Genomic DNA, 20,199 nt, shown 5'->3' with positions numbered 1-20,199 from the left:
GCTGTACTCAACTGAGGTTTTTTGGAAAGTTTAAATAATAGAATGTGTGGAAAGCACTTAGCAGTAGCAGAGGCTAAATGCTATGATCAAACTATTGCAGGAGTCATCTACCTCTAGGCCCACTGTGCAAACCTGTTGGTGGTATTCTCCTGCAGACCCAGAGAGTGTCGGCCTCTGAGAGGGGATCTTTGGGCCAGGCTGGTGTTAGCCAGCTCTCTGCTCCTCCTGTGAGCCTTGCAGATGAGAGAGTAGGTCTGGAGACAGAATGCCGAAAGCCCACCAAAGGCACAGGCAGAGAGGGAAGCAGGTCGGGTCGAGAGAACCACACACTGGACTGCGATGTGGTATATGGATTGGATTTGGGTGAAAGATACAAAAAGGATGGTGAGAATCAAACCTCTGAGATACCACCCTACAGACAGGATGCATAGAGCCTACCATGTAGTGTGACTCGTTGATTGAATGGCTCAGTGAAAAACTAAACAAAGAACACTAGATTGGGAATCCAGTTCTTTGGGGCTTGCATTCCAGATTTTTACGCCAACTCGATTATTTTTTCAAACTTGCTGTGTGACCCTAAGCAAGTTACTTAACTCATCTGGGCCTCATATTCCACATATGTAAACTGTGTGGAAGTGGAGGAGAAACAGAGACTAGATCCAGGCTCCAGAGGCAAGGCACTGACCCCCACTTCTCCCTCTGTCACCCCACTTTCCATGACCCAGCCTAACTGTGGGGCTCCCGACTGCACCATCAAAGCACATGCTGCGATCTTATCAAAGGACCCCGCATTGTCAGCTGGAAGCTTGTCAGCGTGTGCAATAAGGGCTGTTGCAACACTTGCTCTGCCTGCTTTGTTCTGTGCTTCCTACACACCACTCCCTGTTTCTCTTCATCTCAACCTGACTGTTATCACTTCATGTTTGTCCTCAGCTGCTGAAAAGGCCACGTTTGTTTTAATTACAAATACGATCACTGAGTGGGCCGCTTGGGGTGGGGGACCGCCTTGTGCAGTCCTCAGAGGTGGCCCCACCTGCCTCTCTCTGAAAGGTGAGTCTTTCCTTTTCTTTCCTCCCTGTTTATTTTTAGACAAAGACAAGTGATGAAGGAGCTCTCCAGATCACAGCCTTCAGCTGACCCCAATCATTCATGACCTTACTCCAAGTATTCCTGGACCCGGGTAGAGCAGTTCTCTTTGCCCTTCAGAGGAAGCACGGAGTCTGGGAGGGAGATCAGACAGCAAAGGGCTTTTCAGAGGTGGGGATGGGAGAGAGAGATGATGAATTATTTTTAACATGAGATTTATTTTTCAACCTGGATCTCTCCTTCCTAGGAGGGCTCTTTCTAGACCTCAGCTGCCTCTGTAGGCCACTTCCGTGGCGTCATGGTCCATCCAGCCTCCCAGTGCTCTGGCATTTTCCTCTGTGGCCACTTTTCCTAGAGCCCTCACCCTCTCTAGTCACCGAGGCCGGGGCTCGGTGCTGCTGGTTCCGTCAACCTTTAACTTCCGGCGCTGGGGCGCCCCCTGCTGCCCGAAATTGTCATGACCATTGGGCAGAGGTTCATTTTGGGGTCTGATTGGGTTCACATTCCCTGGGCCGCAAACTTACGGGCAAACACACAGGCAAAATGAACTTCTCAGTTGTCCTCAGGCCAGCACTGTGCTGTGTATTGTGGAGGACACTGTAAGAGGCAGGCCATTTTTCCAAGGTTACAATGGCCTGTGCACCCCTGCCCAACTCCTGCCTGGAGATTCCACACTGGCCCCAGGCTACCTGACCCTCCTTTTAGCCAGACACCAGGCTCTGGGCCAGCCTTGCCCTCTTAAAAGATGTCAAAGACCCCTAGGAAAGAAGGGCAGGAGAGGCACCTCAGGGCACCTGCTCTGCAGGTCCCACACGGCTCCCCTTCCAGCTCTCCCTTGCTCTGGGGACCGAGCAATGGCCAGCGACTGGGTCCCGAGCTTGTCCCTTGTGCCTTACTCTCTGCCCTTGTTCTCCTAAGAACCAAGTCTGGTTTTCCATCTTCTAAGGACTAGAGCCCATTCTCCCCACCCTCCTCCTGCCCAGCCTGTGAGGCCTCTGGGCTCCTGGGCCCCTCACACCAGGACAAGGGCTGACTTACCCAGGAGGCCCAGGTGGCTCAGTGCTTAGGCCCCCCACACCATACGGGCGCTCGGGAAGTTTTCAATTTCTTTTAAAATCAAAAGGAAGAGGGGGGAGTGGGAAAGAGGGAGGTAAATGGGGTAAAAGAGGGCCAAATACGAGGTGACAGAAAGAAATCTAACTATGGGAAGTGAACGCATAATGCCGTATGTGTGTGTGTATACCTTACTATTAAATTGTACACCTGAAATTTACTGGATTTCATTAACCAATGTCACCATTAAAAAAACAAATAAATAAATACATAAATGATTTTTTTTTAATTAAAAGGAAGAAATATACTTTTAGGGTGAAGAAAATGTTTTGAGATACATTAACATATTCATCTTCATACCCATAGTCATAAAGTATAATCTTAAATATTATTTTGATGGAGAAAAGGGTCTCCCAAGGCAAAAGTGCCCAAGACACACCAAAGTCCTAAAGTGCCCCTGTACACCTGGATAGCCACCTGAGAGCTGGTAGGGCTCAACTGCTGGCAAAGGCCTGATTCCTTGCACGTGACAGTGGCGGGAGCTCTCTAGAGAGCCTCATGTGGCATCTTTGCTTTTTATTTGCTCTCTTAATAAAAATGTGTAGTGTTTACATTGTCAGAGAACAAACAGAACCTTGGCTTGTGTTTCACATCTTCGGAAATGGGTCTTGTGTACTTTTGGCTGTGTTTTCGTGTTCCTGGAAGTTATAGCATGGACTCCCCCCAGAATGGAAGAGCGGTGTATCAGGATGTCGAGGGTGGAGAGGGCAGGCTCTCCCCTGCATTGGTTTCTCTGAAATCCCTGCTTTGCCTTCCAGGTGGTCTTCCTCCTGGGGCCCAGCCCTGCTCCAGGCAGTCCACTGACTCCCAGTTCCGTCCCGCTCCAGCAGTGGCCCCTTCTTGTGTGTTCTCAGCCCTGGCCTTCTCAGGGGTTCCAGCAACTTCTTCCATATCTACTTTGTTACCTCCCCCACTGTTTCAGTCTGCTCGGCTTCCATAACAAAGTACCACGGACTGGGGAGCTAAACAGAAACTTCTCTCACAACTCTGGAGGCTAAACATCCAAACTCAAGGGTTGGTTTCTCTCTGATTATAAATGAACGTCTCTCTATATTCTCGCATGGTCTTCCTTCTGTGTGTGTCTGTGTCCCAATCTCCTCTTTCTAGAAGGACACTAGTCATCGAATTAAGGTCTAACCCCAAGGACCTCATTTCAACTCAATTATCTCGTGCAAGTCTCTATCTCCAAATATAGCCACATTCTGTGGCACGGGGTTAGGACATCAACATATGAATGGCAGGGCGGGGGGAGAAGGAGGACCGATTCAGTCCATAACACCGACCACCTCTGCCTCCATGCACAGAAACAATTGCCAGAGCTACAGAACGTGAGCTTGAGAAGGGCGGCAATCCAACAAGTAATAAAGCAAGACAGAGAGCTTTGAGGGCTGCAGGCCAGGAAGCCGGTAACCACAGCTGCTAACAGCAAAATGCCATCAAGGCAAGGAGCGGCCACTTTGCCTGGGGGCGAAGGGGGCTTCTCCATGAGTAGGTCCACCTGGCCAGCGCTTCAGAAGACTGCCTCCTGATGCTTGTAAAAACAATTGTCGGCAATGGGAAGGATTTAGTGCCCCTAGCTCTAAATCCATGGATACTCTTTTTACTCCAGGCTTACAGTAGAAACTAGCAGTACCCCCACCTGCAGACCTACCTAGACCACATGCATCGACCTAGACATTACCTGCCTTCTTAACCAAAATGTCTGATCTTTGTTCCAATAATTACTCAACGACTATAGCTCCAAATTCACGAATTGAGTTTATGAAGAACCTCATGAAGAATTATTTTTGTTAGGGGAATCTTTCAGAAACCTAGTCTACACTTATCCAGTTGCTGGGTATAATGTTCTTGGAAAGACACTAACTTCGAGAAGGACTTCCTCCGTGACACTCTAATTTTCTTGTCTCACGCATCTAGCTGGTGCATGCTCAACAAAGTCAAGTTTATTCAAAAAGCTAAAGAGGAGCAAAGTGGGAAGATTTAATTTTTTCAAGAAAAAGAATTATTCCCTGTATTCTAAAGCCAAATACAAATTTTAAAAATATATATATACTTTTTTTTTAAGAAAAAATACTGTTTGGAATTTTCGGAGCTGGTGCTCCTCTCCCTTCCTACAGTTCCAGGTGTCTGTCCCGAGCCCATCAATTCTCCTGCTAGTAAAATAAGAAATAACTGGAGGATCACTTTTAATCTACCCATTTTGGCCGGGATCCTTTCTGGCCCTCCCTTAACCCTGCCCACATTTTTCCTGGGGGTGGAAGACGTTATTACAGCTGTCTCATCTCCTTCAAAGCAAACTTCTCTGCTTAGGTCTCCAGATGCCGACCGGGTTTCGGAGGAACACCAAATCCCATCCAGATTGCCATTCAGCCCGCAGTCTTTTGCACAGAATAACAATGTCCCCTCCAACTACTCCAGACGCAGAATTTAAACACAGAGTGAGCCGCGGTCTTCGCTGACTTGCCTTTGCTAACACAATGAAGCACAGCCTCCTCTCCTGCCTGCCTTCTCAGGAAGAGCCTGGAACAACTGGAAAAGCCTTCCTGGGAATTTCTGTAAGATGTTCTCAAGAGATTCTGCAACGGCATTGCTTTCCCTTTAGTCTCACCTCTCTAAGCACACTAACGAGCCCCTGTTCTCCTCTTCACCTAACCCAATACGATTCAAACTCATGCCCATACAGTTTCATTAGCATAAATGTTCACATTCCACGAGTTCGGCCCAACCTTCCTCTGCTTAACTCAGGACCTCAGAGGCTCCCCATAAATATCTCTCAGGCCCTGTGGGAGCCTCCAGACACTATCTCACCTGGGCCCACCAACTGTCCTTTCACTAGAGCTCCTAGGTGCCATGTGTTGATGATGAAACACTCAAAGTGCTGTCCCCCACGGCCATGGCCTCTGTGAGGTGCCGCCTTGGGGCCTACACCTCTTGAATAGCCAAAATGGTGCTGGGCCTCCTTCAGTGCCCCAAGCTGGGGCCACACTGTGCTCCTTGTGGCTACAAAGGCTCCCCTCCCAGTCGGTGTCTCGCTCTCTCACCTCAACCCTGCAGCCTCTACTAGTGCTCTGTGCCCTACAAGGACCCTTAAGAAACCTCCACAGGGGACAGACTTAGTTCCTGGGGCAGGCGGTTGTTCCCAGGGACCTTCACCCAAAACACGTTTCTTCTCGTTTCCTTCCTTCCTCCCCACACAAAACAGAGAAGTCCCAGAGGCTGCTGGCCCAAGATTCATTGGATGTGGCTGTGCCCAGAACCCAGGGTTAGGCTCAGCTGGGGCTGCCCCCAACTGCGGTTATGTTTGGAGCTCCTTCCCAGCTCTGGTGGTCCTGACAAGGAGCTGGACACAATATCTGTGTGCACATGTACTGACACGGGCAACAGGACAAAGTGTGACTCTCCAAGTAGATGGCCAAGGGCAGAGAGCCCAGTGTGCATGGCATTTCATCCACAATATTGACCCCCAACTCCTTATCCGAACTAATGTCATTTATATTATTTTCACAATCATCAATGTATTATTATTTTCAATCACTGGTGTAGCATTTTACCAACTACTATCTCACTCAAGATGGGGAAGGCTCACCAAATCAGTAAAATGAAATCTGAATTACAACTTTGAAATTAAACAGCTTTTTGCGTCGAGTGCATGTAGACGTTTAGGCAAGATAAATTTCAGGCAGGAAAACTCCTTCGGGATCCCTAATGAAGACAGGAAAACGGTGTATTGTTAGCTTATCAGTTACCGTATGGAAATGGAAAATTTTCACAATTCTGGAAAAACCTGCTCATTCTCCACTGCAGTGACAATCTGCTTATAACATCATTTGCCCAGCTGACTCTGCCCTCGTAATTTCCACCCAAGTGAATGTCAGCCCTGATTCTGTAAAATATCACACATTTCAAATTGCTGCGGTTAAGTGAATTCTTGATATCTTACCTTGCTTTATCCCATGCTCTTAAAGTGCTTTTTAAAAGAAACCCGCTTGGACCTGTGGAAATAGGCCATTCTGATCGTTTCTTTTTGAAGATAAGTCACAGAAATGTTGACGTTGCAACTTCATTACTTGCCTGAGTTCCCAGGGCCCTGGCTCCTCACTTGCCATCTCTGCCTCATTTACCGGGAATAATGCCCTCCGGTCACAGCCCAGGGCTTGACGGCTACTCTCGACACCTCTCCCACCCCATGTAAGTATAGCACGAACATGGCCAGTCCAGTGATGGCTGCCTGGCACGTGACTCCTGGCCTGGCACTGACAACATTCCCAGGTGTATGAGCATCTGAGTCACAGGCGCGGGGGAAAGACAGGGACTTGTTTTCCTCATGCATCTCAAGGCTGCACTCCAACTTGACCGTGGCCACAGAAGCACAGAACCCCACAGCTTCTTGGCAGTTAAATGGTTTTCACACTTCTATTTTTAAAAGCCTTGGAAACGAGTAACCTAGAGGATCACGGTGGTTGGGTGAATGTCTTTCCAAAGTTCTCCTGGTCAGAAGCCCTGTCCTGGCGGGAGTCCCAAAGCAACTGTGAAACCAAAATGCCACAACAGGGCCCGCGCTGCCAATCTGCTCCTCGGACGATAAAAACAGAAACACCCAAGGGACCTGGACTCTCAGTCAGTTCTACGTGACGATGAGGAGTACTATCTGGGCTTGGATCCCCACTTGGAGATTATTGTTCCCCTGCTTCGTGTGGATAACATAAAACTTTCACGTATGGGATCTTATTCTGGGTTGCTGGGAAGCCAACTCAAAGATGGTGGTCAGCATGTAGGGGTCCTGTTAGGGGGATTCTTGGGATCCACACCTGGCAAGGGAAGGGAAGCAGTGAGAAGCGGCAGGGGTGGGCAGAGGAAGTGTTGAGCTATGGTGCAGTTTCAGTTGACATTTGGATGTTCTGTAGTTGGGTGACCCCTCAGAGCCACAGTGGGGCCTTTATACCCTGCGCATCAGGCACTGAGTGTGGCCGCCTCCAGAAGGGGTGTGTGGCTGGGGATGAGGGGCTGACAACCCAGGCCTGGCTGAGGATAGCATCCCAGCGGCTCGGGGAGTAAGTACTTTCTTCCTGAAGTGGGAACTGACTACGTTCATAGCACCCATGACAGCCCCCATGTCTCTTTTTTCAGCTGCAAACTTTTAAAAAATTGAGGTGAAATTCACGCAACATAAAATCATAAAATTAAGCATTTTAATGTGTATGACTTAGTGGCTTTTAGTACATTCACAGTGTTTTGCAGCTACTGCCTATAATGTCTCACCATATTTTCATCACTCCAAACCATTTAGCAGTCACTTCCATTCCTCAGTCCCTCCAGCCCCTGGCAAACACCGGTCTGCTTTCTTTTTCTATGGATTTACCTATTCTAGACATTTCACGAAAATAGAATCATATATGACACATAATTTTGTGTCAGGCTTATTTCACTTAGCTTAAGAGTTTCAAGATTTATTCACATTGTAGCATGTATCAGTACTTCATTCCTTTTTTTCTGGCTGAATAATATTCCACTGTATGACTTATTCATTCATCCATCAATGGACATTTGAATTGGAGCATGTCATCTTTTTAAAGAAGAGCTTAGGACCCATTTAAAAGTTCTCAATGGTCAAAAACATGACTTTACTTCATTTGGGAGCAGGAAAATCTCTCCTCAGGCTTAGTGTGTGAATAGGACATATCACAAATTTACATCCTAGAAGAGGCTTTTGCTCAACTGAAAGTCCAATGCCCCCAGCCTTCCAGGGCCTGACAGCGCCCCTTCAAACTTGTCCCACACTCCTGCCACCATGTGCATGCCACGGTGGCCTCAGCCCAGCCTTGCCTTGTTTAGGCCACACTAAGGCATCTCTGGGGGGGTACTGCATCTCTGCTCTAGGGAACCAGTGTGGGGTTTGGAACTTCTTGACCAGCCCTTGGCTTAGCTCCCCTTTCCATCTCCCTGGGTTACTGAGAGAGTACGTCTCCCCTTTAAGCCTTAGGGCTACCCTCCTTGGCTTCAAGTCAAAGCAGCCATTCTGGCAGACACAGGAATTGAACCCATGACCTGCCAGCCTCAGCCTATCAGTGAATCACCTCATGGCCCTTCTGCCCCAATTCTGTCCCCACCTCAGAGAAAAGAAGATGTGGCCCTTCTATGACTCCCCAGTGCCTGGGTCGGGGCAAATGTCGTGTAAGCAGCCACGTCTCCAGCTCCTCATCTGGCCCTGCTGGATCCTGTCTGCCCAGCTCGTGCCCACCTAATTCTGCTTATGGCTTCCCCTGCCCCTCGGTCCTTGTTCCCTTGTCCGCAGGCACTCATAGGTGCCCCAGCACCTAGCACAGAGCTGCTCGAAAAATGTTTGACCAAAAGACCTCTTCCTTGGAAAATGTGACTCCATACTTAAGAGCTTCCCTAGAGAACCTTTTGTTGGTTGCACTGTGTGTGACCCTCACAGCAATGCCACCAGGTGGGCATTACTATTCCTGCTCTACAGATGAGGAAGTTCGGGACGAAGCCTGCCCAGGTGGGAAGTGGCAGGGCCAGGATCTGCCCCCCAGGTGCCTGTAGGGACCAGCTCCTCATCCCTGAGCTGCTTCTGCCCATCAGGTCAGTTCTACTGTGAATCTGCAATGTGCCAGGGTTAATCCCTGGGTTAATCCCTGGGGCTCCTAAGGGGGAGGAAACTGTCAAATGGCTTTCCGTCCAGCGAGGAAGGCAGTCTACCACCAGGGTGAGAAAGCTGTGCTCAGCCTGAGGGAATCAATAATAGTAGTATTGTTAATATTAATAATAAATAATAACATGTATGAACATCTATTTATATCATAGCCCAAGGGCAAAGTCTGCCCAGAAGACATTCACCATCTGATAAACCTTACTGTGAAACTGCGATCCAGACAATAAAGGCAGCCCAAGCATTAGGAGAGCGGGGCTTACACCATCTGCATACGGACGGACGGACATCCTTCTCAAGGGGTTTATTCCTCTCCCAACAACAGTCTCACTTGTCTCTTTCCCGGCAACAAACATGGGCCTTAGTGTAGAGTGGGGTTTCCAGGGAAAAGTGCAATGAGTGAATGCTTGGGAAGGGATGCTGAAGAAAGGGCAGTGATCTTAGAGCTTGCGATGAAGGCACAGGTGAAGTCCTTCCCACAGTTTTTTCCTTGAACTATGGATGGGATGTGAGGGTGCCTCGTTTTTCTTTTTCTTTAGGATGCGTGCCACGAGAACCCAGCACACATGATCAGCACCCAGAACAGAACCCAACTGACCTGCTACTGACAGTGCGCCTGGCCTAGCGTGTCCAGGTGTGGCCATCAGCTGTCCACAGGGGAAACAGCTGAGAAGGGCTAGGGTCTGCTGCCAGTGCTCTAGGGGTTCCAGCAGGAAACAGGTACAGCAGTTGTTGGGTTTTATTCCTTCCCCGAGGAAGGTTGGGCTTCCCCTCCCTCCTACTCCACTCCCCAGCCTCCCTGGAGACCCCAGGGGTAGGCAAACCTAGCCCCACAGGTGGACCGCCTGGCTGTGGGTGAGGGTCGGTCCTAGGGGAGAGGAAAGTAGGCAGCAGGTGGTGTCCACTCCCCACCTCTTCCCACCGCCCATCTTGTGCTGTGAGAAGGAAGCCTGGAATTTTAAGGACCTGCTTAAACACACACACACACACACACACACACACACACATCACACAATACTACTATCAATAATAATACATTACCACACACACACGCCCACACTCCACTCCCGGGTCCAGCAGCCCCGTACATTCTTGCTTGCCTGGAAGGAGAGTGCCCAGACTGGTTTCTTCCCTGTGAATGAGTGTTAGAGGTCCAGACTGACCTGAGGTGGTTTTTCTAATTCCTTTCCCATTCTGTCAACAAGGGAAGGGGATGCTTTCTGACACAAGGGGAAAAAGGGAGGTCAAAAAGGAAGAATGAGAAGGCAAGGCGGTCTCCCCAGAGCAGCTTGGGAAAAGGCCTAGGGCACAGCCAAGGTCCAGCCACTGCCCGAGGACACCGGGCAGCATGGGTTCTCCTGACCCCACCTCTGTGTCCCCACATTTCTTCAGAAGGCACATGAATCTTACTCTTGCACTGATATCCCTGGTTATTGTTTTCATTTTGAGACTCCTCAGCTGAAACCTAAGATTAGGCCAAGTTCTGTGTCTCCCAGACTTACGGAAACGAGAGGCCTCAGATCCTAGGAAGATGCCAAGAACTCTCACTGTACTTTCTTCTTAAGCCTCTGGGGACATAAAATAGTTGCTATGGAGATTCCTTCATTTGTTGAGTAACAGTCTTCAGAAAAAAGAATAATTCACAAATTCTTTCATGAGGAACAGAGTCAGTCCTTGGGGATGACATGATGTAATAGGGTTTAAAAGAGGAACTATGACTGGCTTCAGTTTGTGTACTTTTTTCCTTTTTGATCCTTGTGCATGTTTGGGGCCCACCAGCATCTTCCTCTGAGCCTCACTCTGCACATGGAGTTCTAGTTGATGCCTGACACCTCCCTTTGCCTCTTCACAACATCTGAGGGCAGGAGTTAAAAATCATGTTAGAAACACACAGGTAGCTTCACCTGGGAGTTATTGTCAGGGTCTCTGCAAGGGTCTTCATGGCCACTTCTGGGAAGTTATTAGCCTGAGAGTGCCACAGGGCCTTTGCACATCCATTAGCATAATGACTGGCTGGGGAGAGGGCTTTCCCTACATTGACTCTGTCTGGAAAGGCTGGGGTTAGCAATGCAGACTGGAAACTGAAATCCATAGAGGGGAAGAACTGACCCAAGGACCCGCCGTGTGACAGGCACAGAAGCCAGGCCTTCTAAGCAGCTGTGGCTGGCAGAGCAGGAGCCAGGAGAAAGACTTTTATGAACAAACATATTTTCTAATAATGGGCAAAGAAAAAGAGGTTGACTGGTGGGAGCAACGAAAAGAATAATGAGGGGTTAAAATTAGATTGACATCTGATTGAGATTATCCTTCTTTTCTTTTGGAACGGGCAATACATTGGGAGTCAGCTATGTGACCTTGGGGACGTCACTTTCCTTCGCTGGGCCTCAGTTTTCTCACCTGCCAAATGAAGGAGCTGGTTTTGAATGAGCTCAGATCTCTTCCAGTGCTGACATGCTCCCATACTGCACTAATGCTGAAAATACTAGTGAGGGTCTCTCCATGCTAAAATTCATGTTCAAGGACTCCCTGTGGCCCATAGCAACAAGCCAAACTCCTTAGCCTGGAGTTCAAGGCTCTGTGTGATCTGGTCACAGCTCGTCTTTCTAGTCTTATCTCCCATTTGCTCCTTCCTGTGGATGACTTATTGTTGCATCCATCCACCCTGCATGTCCTGGTTCACACCCTCTACTGGCAAACATACCTCCTCTCAACCCAGCGCCCTGGCCTGAAGAAGTCCAGTTAGTCCTTCGGCTTTCGGTTAAGATGCCACCTCCTTCAGGAATCCTGAATTTGGGGTCATGATCTTTCTAATCCTGTATCCACCATCACTGCTTTCATCTGAACACGTGTTGTAATTATCTAGTCATTCAGTTCAACAAACATTCCCGAATGATTAGCATGTGCTATGACAGTGACAAATTCTGACATAGTTCTGCCTCCATGGGGGGAAGAAGGAGACATTAATCAAATAATCATGTTCATGAATGTGTAATTCCAAACAAAGAGGTGTGGAGAAGAAAGAGAAACAGTTCCCGAGAGCCTGTCTGGTATCTGGGAAGGAGGAGAGGGCGGGCTGGAAGGGAGATGTTCCCAGGAGGGGACAAGCGCATGTGACTCGTGTGGAAGGGAATGTGAAGGATGAGAAGGGCTGCAGGGAAGCAGGATCACTGGAGGACTCCCAGAGCAGGGGGAGGGGGATGAGCTGCTGGATGGGTGGGCAGAGGCTGGCCCTTGGGGAATGCGGGGCTGTCTTGATCAGAGGAGCCATCTGGGGAGCCGTTGACAGGTTTTAGGGAGGGGAGTGACAGATCAAATTTGTGTTTCAGAACAATTATCTTGGCTGTTGTGCAGAGAATGGCCTGGAGCAGTGGTTTGCAGCCTCAGATGTGTTGCACCAAGGAGTTTGAGAGGGACCCAAATCTTGGTCTCAGCCGCCTCTCCCTGCCTCGCCCCTACATATCCCATTCAGTTGGTCTGGAGGGAGGCAAAGGGAAAAAGAGGCCCCGTAGGAGACCCTGCAGTGATCCAGCCAGGAGATGAGAGCACCTTGGACAGGAATGGCAGGAAGCAGAGGGGTTCAGGGATGTTTAGGAGATGAAATTGACAGGGTTTGGCAATTAATTCCCATGGGATGAAGGAGAAGGAAGTGTCAAGGTTCAGCCCCAGAGTTTCTTGCTTGTGCAAGTAGACAGAATGGGTGGCATGCACCAAGACCGAGAGCATGTGGGAGACAGGGCGTTGGGGGGTAAGGGAGCGGGTCACAGCTAACAGGACCCCTGAGACCACCCCCGTCCCCCCGCCCCCGGTCTATATCTCTCAGCGCTCCGCGCCTGCGCAGGGCTGAGGAGACCTTGCTTTCGCGGGCCCTTCCCCTTCGGTTGGAGCTCTCACCCGCAGAGGCCAAGGTGGGTGGGGACAGGGCTTGGCCGCCCCTCGCTCGGTGCCTCCAGCGAAGATGTAAGGGAGGCCCAGAGGCAGGGTGCGCCCAGGCCCGCAGAGACCAGCCGAGGGCGCCAGGCAGCCCGGCCTACAGTAAAGGCAGAACAGGGCTGCTTTGGAAACAGCCCTTTCTGAAGCACAGTCACGGCACTAAGTGATCCCTGGGTCTTAGGCGGGTGTCAGTGGGTCTCTTACCTGCTTCCGGATCAGCGGGCCCCTCCGTGCAGGAAAATGAACGCTCGGTTCGGCAGTCAGTGGCGCTGTAGGGGGGCACCCGGGACCGTGCCCTGCGCGCAGGGGACAGGAACGCAGCCGCCGGCCCACCGGATTCCCTCGCAGGGATTCCCGCGCGCCCGCACTCGTCCACATCACCTCCTTCCAGCCTCCTGAAGCCGGGGAGAAGGACTCCACTTGGAACTGGGGTATTGGGTCCTAGGGCAGTTTTGTTTTTGTTTTTGTTTTTGTTTTGAGGGGGGGAAATGACAAAATGTGACCCTGGATAAGTCACTTATCTCGCCAGATCCTGGGAGGGATAGGAGGACTAAGACCCAGACCTGCCGTCTCTACAGGCTCGCCGGCTCTGGCTTTACGGCAGGCCCGGGGTGAAAAGCCATACCGCAGACCCAGAAGTTTCCAGGAGTAAGAGGGCGGAGAGGAAGGGGTGGGAGAGGGGGAAGTGGGGAAACCATGGAAGGAGGTGGAAGGAGGAGTTAGAGGAGAAATCCAGTCCCTCGCGGGGACCCAGACAGCTCCTTCTCCTCAGACCAGAGCTCCTGCCCCCACGTCCCTCGATTTTACCTACAGGCAGGAGAGTTTGTGCCACAGTTACTTTAAAACTTTTCATCTATGGCCATGCCACCCTGAACAAGCCCAATCCGGTCTGATCTCGGAAGCTGAGCAGGGTGGGGCTTGGTTAGTACTTGGATGGGAGACCACCTAGGAAGACCAGGTACTGTAGGTGCTATAAACAAACAAACAAATAGAAAAATAGATGGATGGATAGATAGATAGATAGATAGATAGATAGATAGATAGATAGATAAATAAATAAAATAAGGGATTGTAAACTGACAAGGTCCTTGCAATCTCTGAGGTCAACCAAGGGCTGCCTCACCTAAAAATAAATAAATAAATAAATAAGTAAATAAATAAATAAATAAAACTTTGAGGGGAGGTAGATGGGGTAAAGAGGGTCAAATATTGGGGGGGAGGGTGAAGTGGGTAAAAGGGATCAAATATATGGTAGCTGAAGGAAACTGGACTTTGGGTGGTAAACACACAATAGAATATACAAATGTTAAATTATAATGTACACCTGAAAATTATATAATTGTATTAACTAATGTTACCCCAATAAACTTAGCTAAAAAAAAATTAGAAAAAGAAAATTAGGTTGAACTTCAAGTTGTTTTCATTTTTCATTTGACTCCTGTATGGGAACCTGCAATGACTACACTAACATACATTTTTGTGCTTGTTTATTAGTGGTTTCTTCTCAACAGATTTTCGTACATGCCTCCAGTCTCTTTACCTGGGCCTATCACCAGTTGAAAACTTGTCCTTGTTTTCTCCTTGCGCATGCACACATGTTCACACGTAGGGAATTTCACTCCTTTTCTGTCACTTTTAGTTTTACTAGCATTGGATCATACTAGATACACTTCTTGGCCACTTGTTTTGCACAATGAACAATAAATACATCATGAAAATCCTTCTGCGTGAGCAGATAGAGATCTTACTCATTCTTTTTCACGCTGTGTGATAATCCGTGGTGTGGGCTTAATAGGGCGCTCCCACACAGCCAAGAGATTTTTTTTTCGCCATGGTGAAATAGATATAGATTTTTGTTTAATGCTGGAGACCCAAATGAGTTATTTTTACTTGACAGGGAGCGAAACTACTTGTATGGTTCAGAAGCGAAGACCAGCAGCCCTGTGCGTGGCTTTCTTGGTAAAGACGGAGAAATGGGCTCTGCCCCAGGTAGTTTGCTGTCCTCCTGGGGAGATGAGAGGACGCGGGCGTTAGACAGCCATCCCCACAGCTGTAGGCAGGCGAGCTGGAAGGTGTGCCTGCAGGAGTGACGGCTCCCACTACACCCCTGGGAGAGGACTACCCCGATGGAGAAAACTTGAGCTGGAAAGTGCAGAGGTTGGAAATTATCTCACGGGCTGTGTGGCCAAGACATGAAGTTAAGTAGGAAAAAGTGGGGTTATTCAAAGGATTGGCTGAGCAGCCACCTCTTTTTTACTTGCCCCCAAGAATTTCAATAGCCCCAGGTTATTTTTGGCCTTTAGTTTTTCCTCACTGGAGGTTGGGCCACTTGTCTCTTGATTTTCTAATTGCAGAACGGATGAAAGTCTGAGATTTCAATCAAAAGCTTAAGAAAATAATAATCCTTGGTTGCCCTAATTCTTTCCTGAAAATATCTCATACTGACAGAAATTGTCTTTAAGCCCTTTTTTTTCTTCTTTTATGCTTTGAATTTCTTCCTTAATTAAAAAGAATTGTTTACCTGATGTGGGCTTGAAAGTGCTTGTTTATTTTAACTTATCTTCTTGTTCCTTTTCCCCTTATCTTAGCCAGTGACTTGATAACTCTATAACTCTCTGTTCTCCTATCTTAAAATGTGCATTGTCTCTGTCACCAAGGGAACAAAACGAGGAACTTTATAATCAGCCTGTTTCTATTCCCACAGAATAGAAGCTGTGTCAATAATAAGCAGAGCCTCCAAATTCAATTGCCCTAACTTGGTTGCTTGTCCCTAGCAGAGATTTTAGAATGGTCTTCTCAGAATAATTTCAATTTCACTCACCCGTACATTTGAGGACAAGATTAACTGCAAATTAATGATGCGTTAATGTCCTCATTTCGAAGTACCTGGTCAAATTCACTATGTTAAAAAACAAAAACAAAAACAAAAAACGCAGCCAAACCGATACGTCACTGAAATCCAGCAACTGTTGATTGATAGAATTTTTTTCCCATCCCTTAAGGCGATCAAGTGTAGTACCCAGTCCGAGAATGCCTCTGAGACCCGCCATCCAGTGACTTGGATCCTTGCTCAGAGGATTGTGATAGAATTAAGTCTGACTCAACAAATGAGGTCACTGGGAAGAAGTGCTGGCGTTAAATTTACCGTTAATGCCAGGGTCAGTTTGCTAAACAGTCATCTGCTTGTGGTTCCAGAAGACCTCTGAGTAAACTCCAGAGACTGCCTGGACTGAAGATAGCTTGCACATGAAGTCACCGAATACTGGTTAAGGTGACTTTTGGTGACCAACTCTCAGTATACCAGAAAGCATTTCCAGAGACAGGATGCCATTTTGGTGTGTAAAGCCTTTGAAATCTGTAGAGGGTGACTTCTTATGTTAAATCTAGAAATGGGGTGGCAAGAGAGGAAGACACTTACTCTGGTGACAGGAGACTCGAGTTCTAGCTCTGCCACAGAAGTTAACTGGGCTTGGCAAATCGAGTCATGAATGGCTCATTTTACAGATGTTTTTAGATTAGGTATGGCACTGTATGGAGAAGTGTAGAAAAATAAGAAATTCTGTCAATCACCAGTTGTCAGACATAAAGGCTGCCTTTTCCTCTCTGTCACTGAACCCCAGTTTCTTTACCTGTCAGGTGGAAACACTAATTATTATGTACCCACCTCTGACCTCCCAGGACAGCTAGCATGAATAAGATGAGAATATAGATATGAAGTTACTTCACAAAGTTCGAAGTCCTACACAAATAGAAAGCACTAGTAAACATCATGTCCAGTTTCTTTCTGATGAAGCTTTTCAATCATTCCCAGCCATAATTTTAGGAATTCATTAAACACATCCTTGTTGATCAAATTATGTGAGTTCAGATGTCACAACCCAGATGGTCAGTGGTTTCTTCTCTTCATGCACAAGCTACCCTTGGGGAGTCAGCCTTACTTTGCTGGTTCTGTCACTCTCTGCCTGTGACACTGAGGAAACAAGGACCACAGATGAACCTCTTGGCTTCCCCCTGAAACTGCCCTCCTCCACTGTGTCTTCTGGAGTCTTCTCACAGAATTCTTGGCTAGGCAGACACTTTGCTTAAACCAAGTCAGTCTCTTTCATTCTTAGAGGCAGCCTAGCACAGGGGCAGCTTTGGGACTTTGGGTCAGACAGGTCACTTAATTATCCACGGACTTTGCTGAGCCTTGGTTTTCTCATCTGTAAAATGGCAATAATAAATCTACTCTCCTGGGTATCTGTGAGGATGAACTAAAAGAAAATAGACGAAAGGGCCTGGCATATCATAGGGGCTGAATATATATTCTTTCCTTTTTTTCTTCTTTCCTTGTTCCTTCTCCAGTCAGCTGCCTGCAAGGCACTGTCTCCTCTCTCTGGAATAGGGGTTCCTTTTCTCTCTTTGCAAAGGAAGGGAAATTTGGCCCCATGTCTGTGTATTTGCCTAGAGAAGCCCTCACAAGGCTACTTCTTCCCTCCCAAACTGGCCTTCTCTGCACTGTTGCAGATTCTTCACATTTGGAGTTATGTGAGGAAAACATCTGGATGAGTCACTTAATTTTCCGTGTTGCATCTGGACATGTTACATAGCCACAACCACCACCACACACTGAGAATCGTGTCATCTGTGCTGCTGGCAAGCCGAGAGTCGGCTTTGTGCGGTCTCCGTGTCGCTGCTGGGGTGGTCCCAGAGAAAGGAAGAGGGACTCAAAGGGCCTAAAGATGTGAGGAGTCAGGTAGGATCTTATTAAGTGGGTTTCACTAATGGCTGTTGAGACACTTCTCATAAATTTCCAACTTCTCGCGGGTGTCACAGGAGTCAACACTATGAGTGCTGGAAATTAAAATGGCAGACGCTTCCCAAGTCACTTGAGCTATTCCTTTTGAAGCCAGGGCACTGGGATAACCCAGTGGCCTGTACCACACCTGTTTCATATGTGCCCCACTCCGCAAGCCCTGATTCCGGAAGTGCTGGCATCATTGCGGCTCTGCATCCTCACCCACCCTGGGCCTGCCTCCCTCCCTTCTTCCCCGCTGCATATCTCTTCACCCTTCTTTCTCCCCTTTATTTTTGTCCGTCTTTATGGCTCTCAGTGGGGTTTTGGGTTGCCCTTGTCATCACCTTCTCGCGTGTTCCGAGGTGTGCTCTGCGGAACACCTGTTACGTAAAAATGTGCCTCAAAAAGTGGATCCCATGTCTAACGGCAGGGAACTCTGCACCCTCCATCTCCCCTTGGGGCCTCTTGATTCATATTATTTATTAAGAGCTCTGAAAAATCCCACATGAATGGTCTCATTTTGCTTAGCTAGTTTTTCCCCAAACTTACTTTGATTATGGACCTTTTCCTATGGACTCGCAAGGAGAACCTATTAGAGTTTGGTGAATCACTTTGGGGAAAGCTGGCATAAACAATGTATTATTTGCAGAAATGCTGTGAAGTCAAAATTCACTAATGAGAAATCTGGCATCAAAGGCCAGATGGAAGAATGTGTGTGCTCGGCTTTAACAAAAATATGACATTTCTGTAAGTCAGAGTTTCCCACCCTTTCACCAAGAAAGATCCTTTTTAGTTCTTTCCTCGAGGGATTCCATGTTTTTAAAGCTTTTATCTACCCAACGAACTACATTTATTGAATAATAATTTGTTTCTTTGAGTTTTATTCATCAAAGACATATAACTGCCAATTAGTGCTTCTGATCATTCAAGATAACCACTGTTACCACACTGAGTTGATATGACTCCAGCCCAAAGCAAATAAACTTAATGTTTTATTTAGTCTGGGAACCTCATTGAGGTAAATGTATGATTTCCTTTGGGCTTTTTGAAATTTTGAAAATAGTTTGCAGACCCCCCTCGCTGCCTTCACAGAATGCAGGGTCGGGGGGCGGGGGGGGAAGCAGGACTGTGGGTGGATACCCAAAAAGTACACACACGGTTGGAAGGAAGGCAGGGAAGTGGTGGTTATGGTGCTGCCTCTGGACAGCATGGGGAGTGAGACACTAAGTGGCTATGAAGCCAATGGTCCTTGGACTGGGGGGGTCCAGGTCCCAGTGAACAGATGAGAAGGCACTGGCCAAACACACAAGCATGGGGCTCCCCAAATATGAGTAAGACCCTGGGCAACGGTGTCTTCCCTCTGTGCACCCCCTTCACCCAGGTCCCCCAGAAAGGAGCTGGGGAAGGGGACAGGACCAGGAGAAGCCAGGGGCTCTGCAGGGCCGCAGGCTCCTCTCCCCAGACCTTCTTGATAGTTTTCATTTTTGAGCCACTAGGAGGTGAGTGAAGTCAATTCTGCTGCCATCTTGGGCGTTGATGAAGCCCTTGAAGGCTTGAGGGTCCCTGAGGTACCTGCCTTCCATTCTGCATTTGGACCCTGAAGGAGAACCTCTGCCCAAGCTTGTCCTGGCTTAGCGGACCCTGCTCCCGATCCTGTAGGAAGTGGGCGGGCATAACGTAGCTCTGCCTCAGATGGTGGGTGACCACGGGCTCCTTAAGTAGAGACTTACCTGGTGCACTTGAAAGGGTGATTGGTATCTTGCAATTTAGTCTCCACCTGTCTTTGCAGAGAGCTGTTGGGGCAGCTGTGTATGTGGCAGGGTGGCCCCATTGCTGGAAGTGAGAGAGGGAGCTTCTCCATGGGAGAAAATTGCTAAGCTACACACTTTGAGGCCCTAATCAGCTGTGCCCCCAGCCTGTCCTGGGCCACTGAGGTGCTCTCATGGCCCTCGGCCCTGCCTAACAATGGCCTCAGCCTGGAACACCCAGCCTGACTTCTCAGCTGTCTTCTCTCATTAGCCAGGACCTAGCATTTTCCCAGAAGATACAATCTGTGTCTGGCAGAAGCCCACTTGCAAAAATAAATCTTTCCCTGAACATTTTCCAGGCTCATTTTAGACACAAATCTGAGTGATGACTTTTACCCATTTCCAAAGACAACTGACGCCTGAGGCCTCTCTCTGTGGCATAAACATTATAAGAATGAGGAATGGGACCTGCCCTTCAGAAGAACCACGCCCCTTAGAGCAGGGAGAATGAGCAGTCCTCGAGACTGTCCCCTGGCACAAATCACTGCTGCCCAGGTCTGGGACTCAGGTGGGATGGCGTGCTAGGCCTGGGCGCAGGGCAGTGCATTGACACAGGGCGGGCCCTTCCCGCTTGCCCTGCGCAGGCTCTCCCACAGGTGGCAGCCTTCCCATGGTTTCTGGAAGCACTGCAGAGGCTACAGTCTCCCACACACCCATTCATTCATTCGCTCATTCGTTCATTCATTCATTCCTTCGCTCAATAAATATTTACACCCATTACATGTCCGTATAGGTGCTGTGCTAGGAACTGGGGACAACAGTGGGTGGACGTGTATTATGAGCATGTATTTGCACTCTGTCCACTGGGCAACAACCAAATGAGTGAGTGA

General features: G+C 48.4%; 1 pseudogene; it reads left to right on the top strand.

Annotated features, from left to right (window-relative positions):
- Positions 1–13,635: 13,635 nt before the first annotated feature.
- On the top strand, positions 13,636–13,754 carry LOC120604674 (uncharacterized; annotated as a pseudogene).
- The last annotated feature ends 6,445 nt before the right edge of the window (positions 13,755–20,199 follow it).

The sequence above is a fragment of the Pteropus medius genome, unplaced genomic scaffold (assembly GCF_902729225.1).
Source record: "Pteropus medius unplaced genomic scaffold, Ma_sr-lr_union100, whole genome shotgun sequence".
Taxonomy (NCBI): domain Eukaryota; kingdom Metazoa; phylum Chordata; class Mammalia; order Chiroptera; family Pteropodidae; genus Pteropus; species Pteropus medius.
This window is presented reverse-complemented; position numbering and strand designations above follow the sequence as displayed.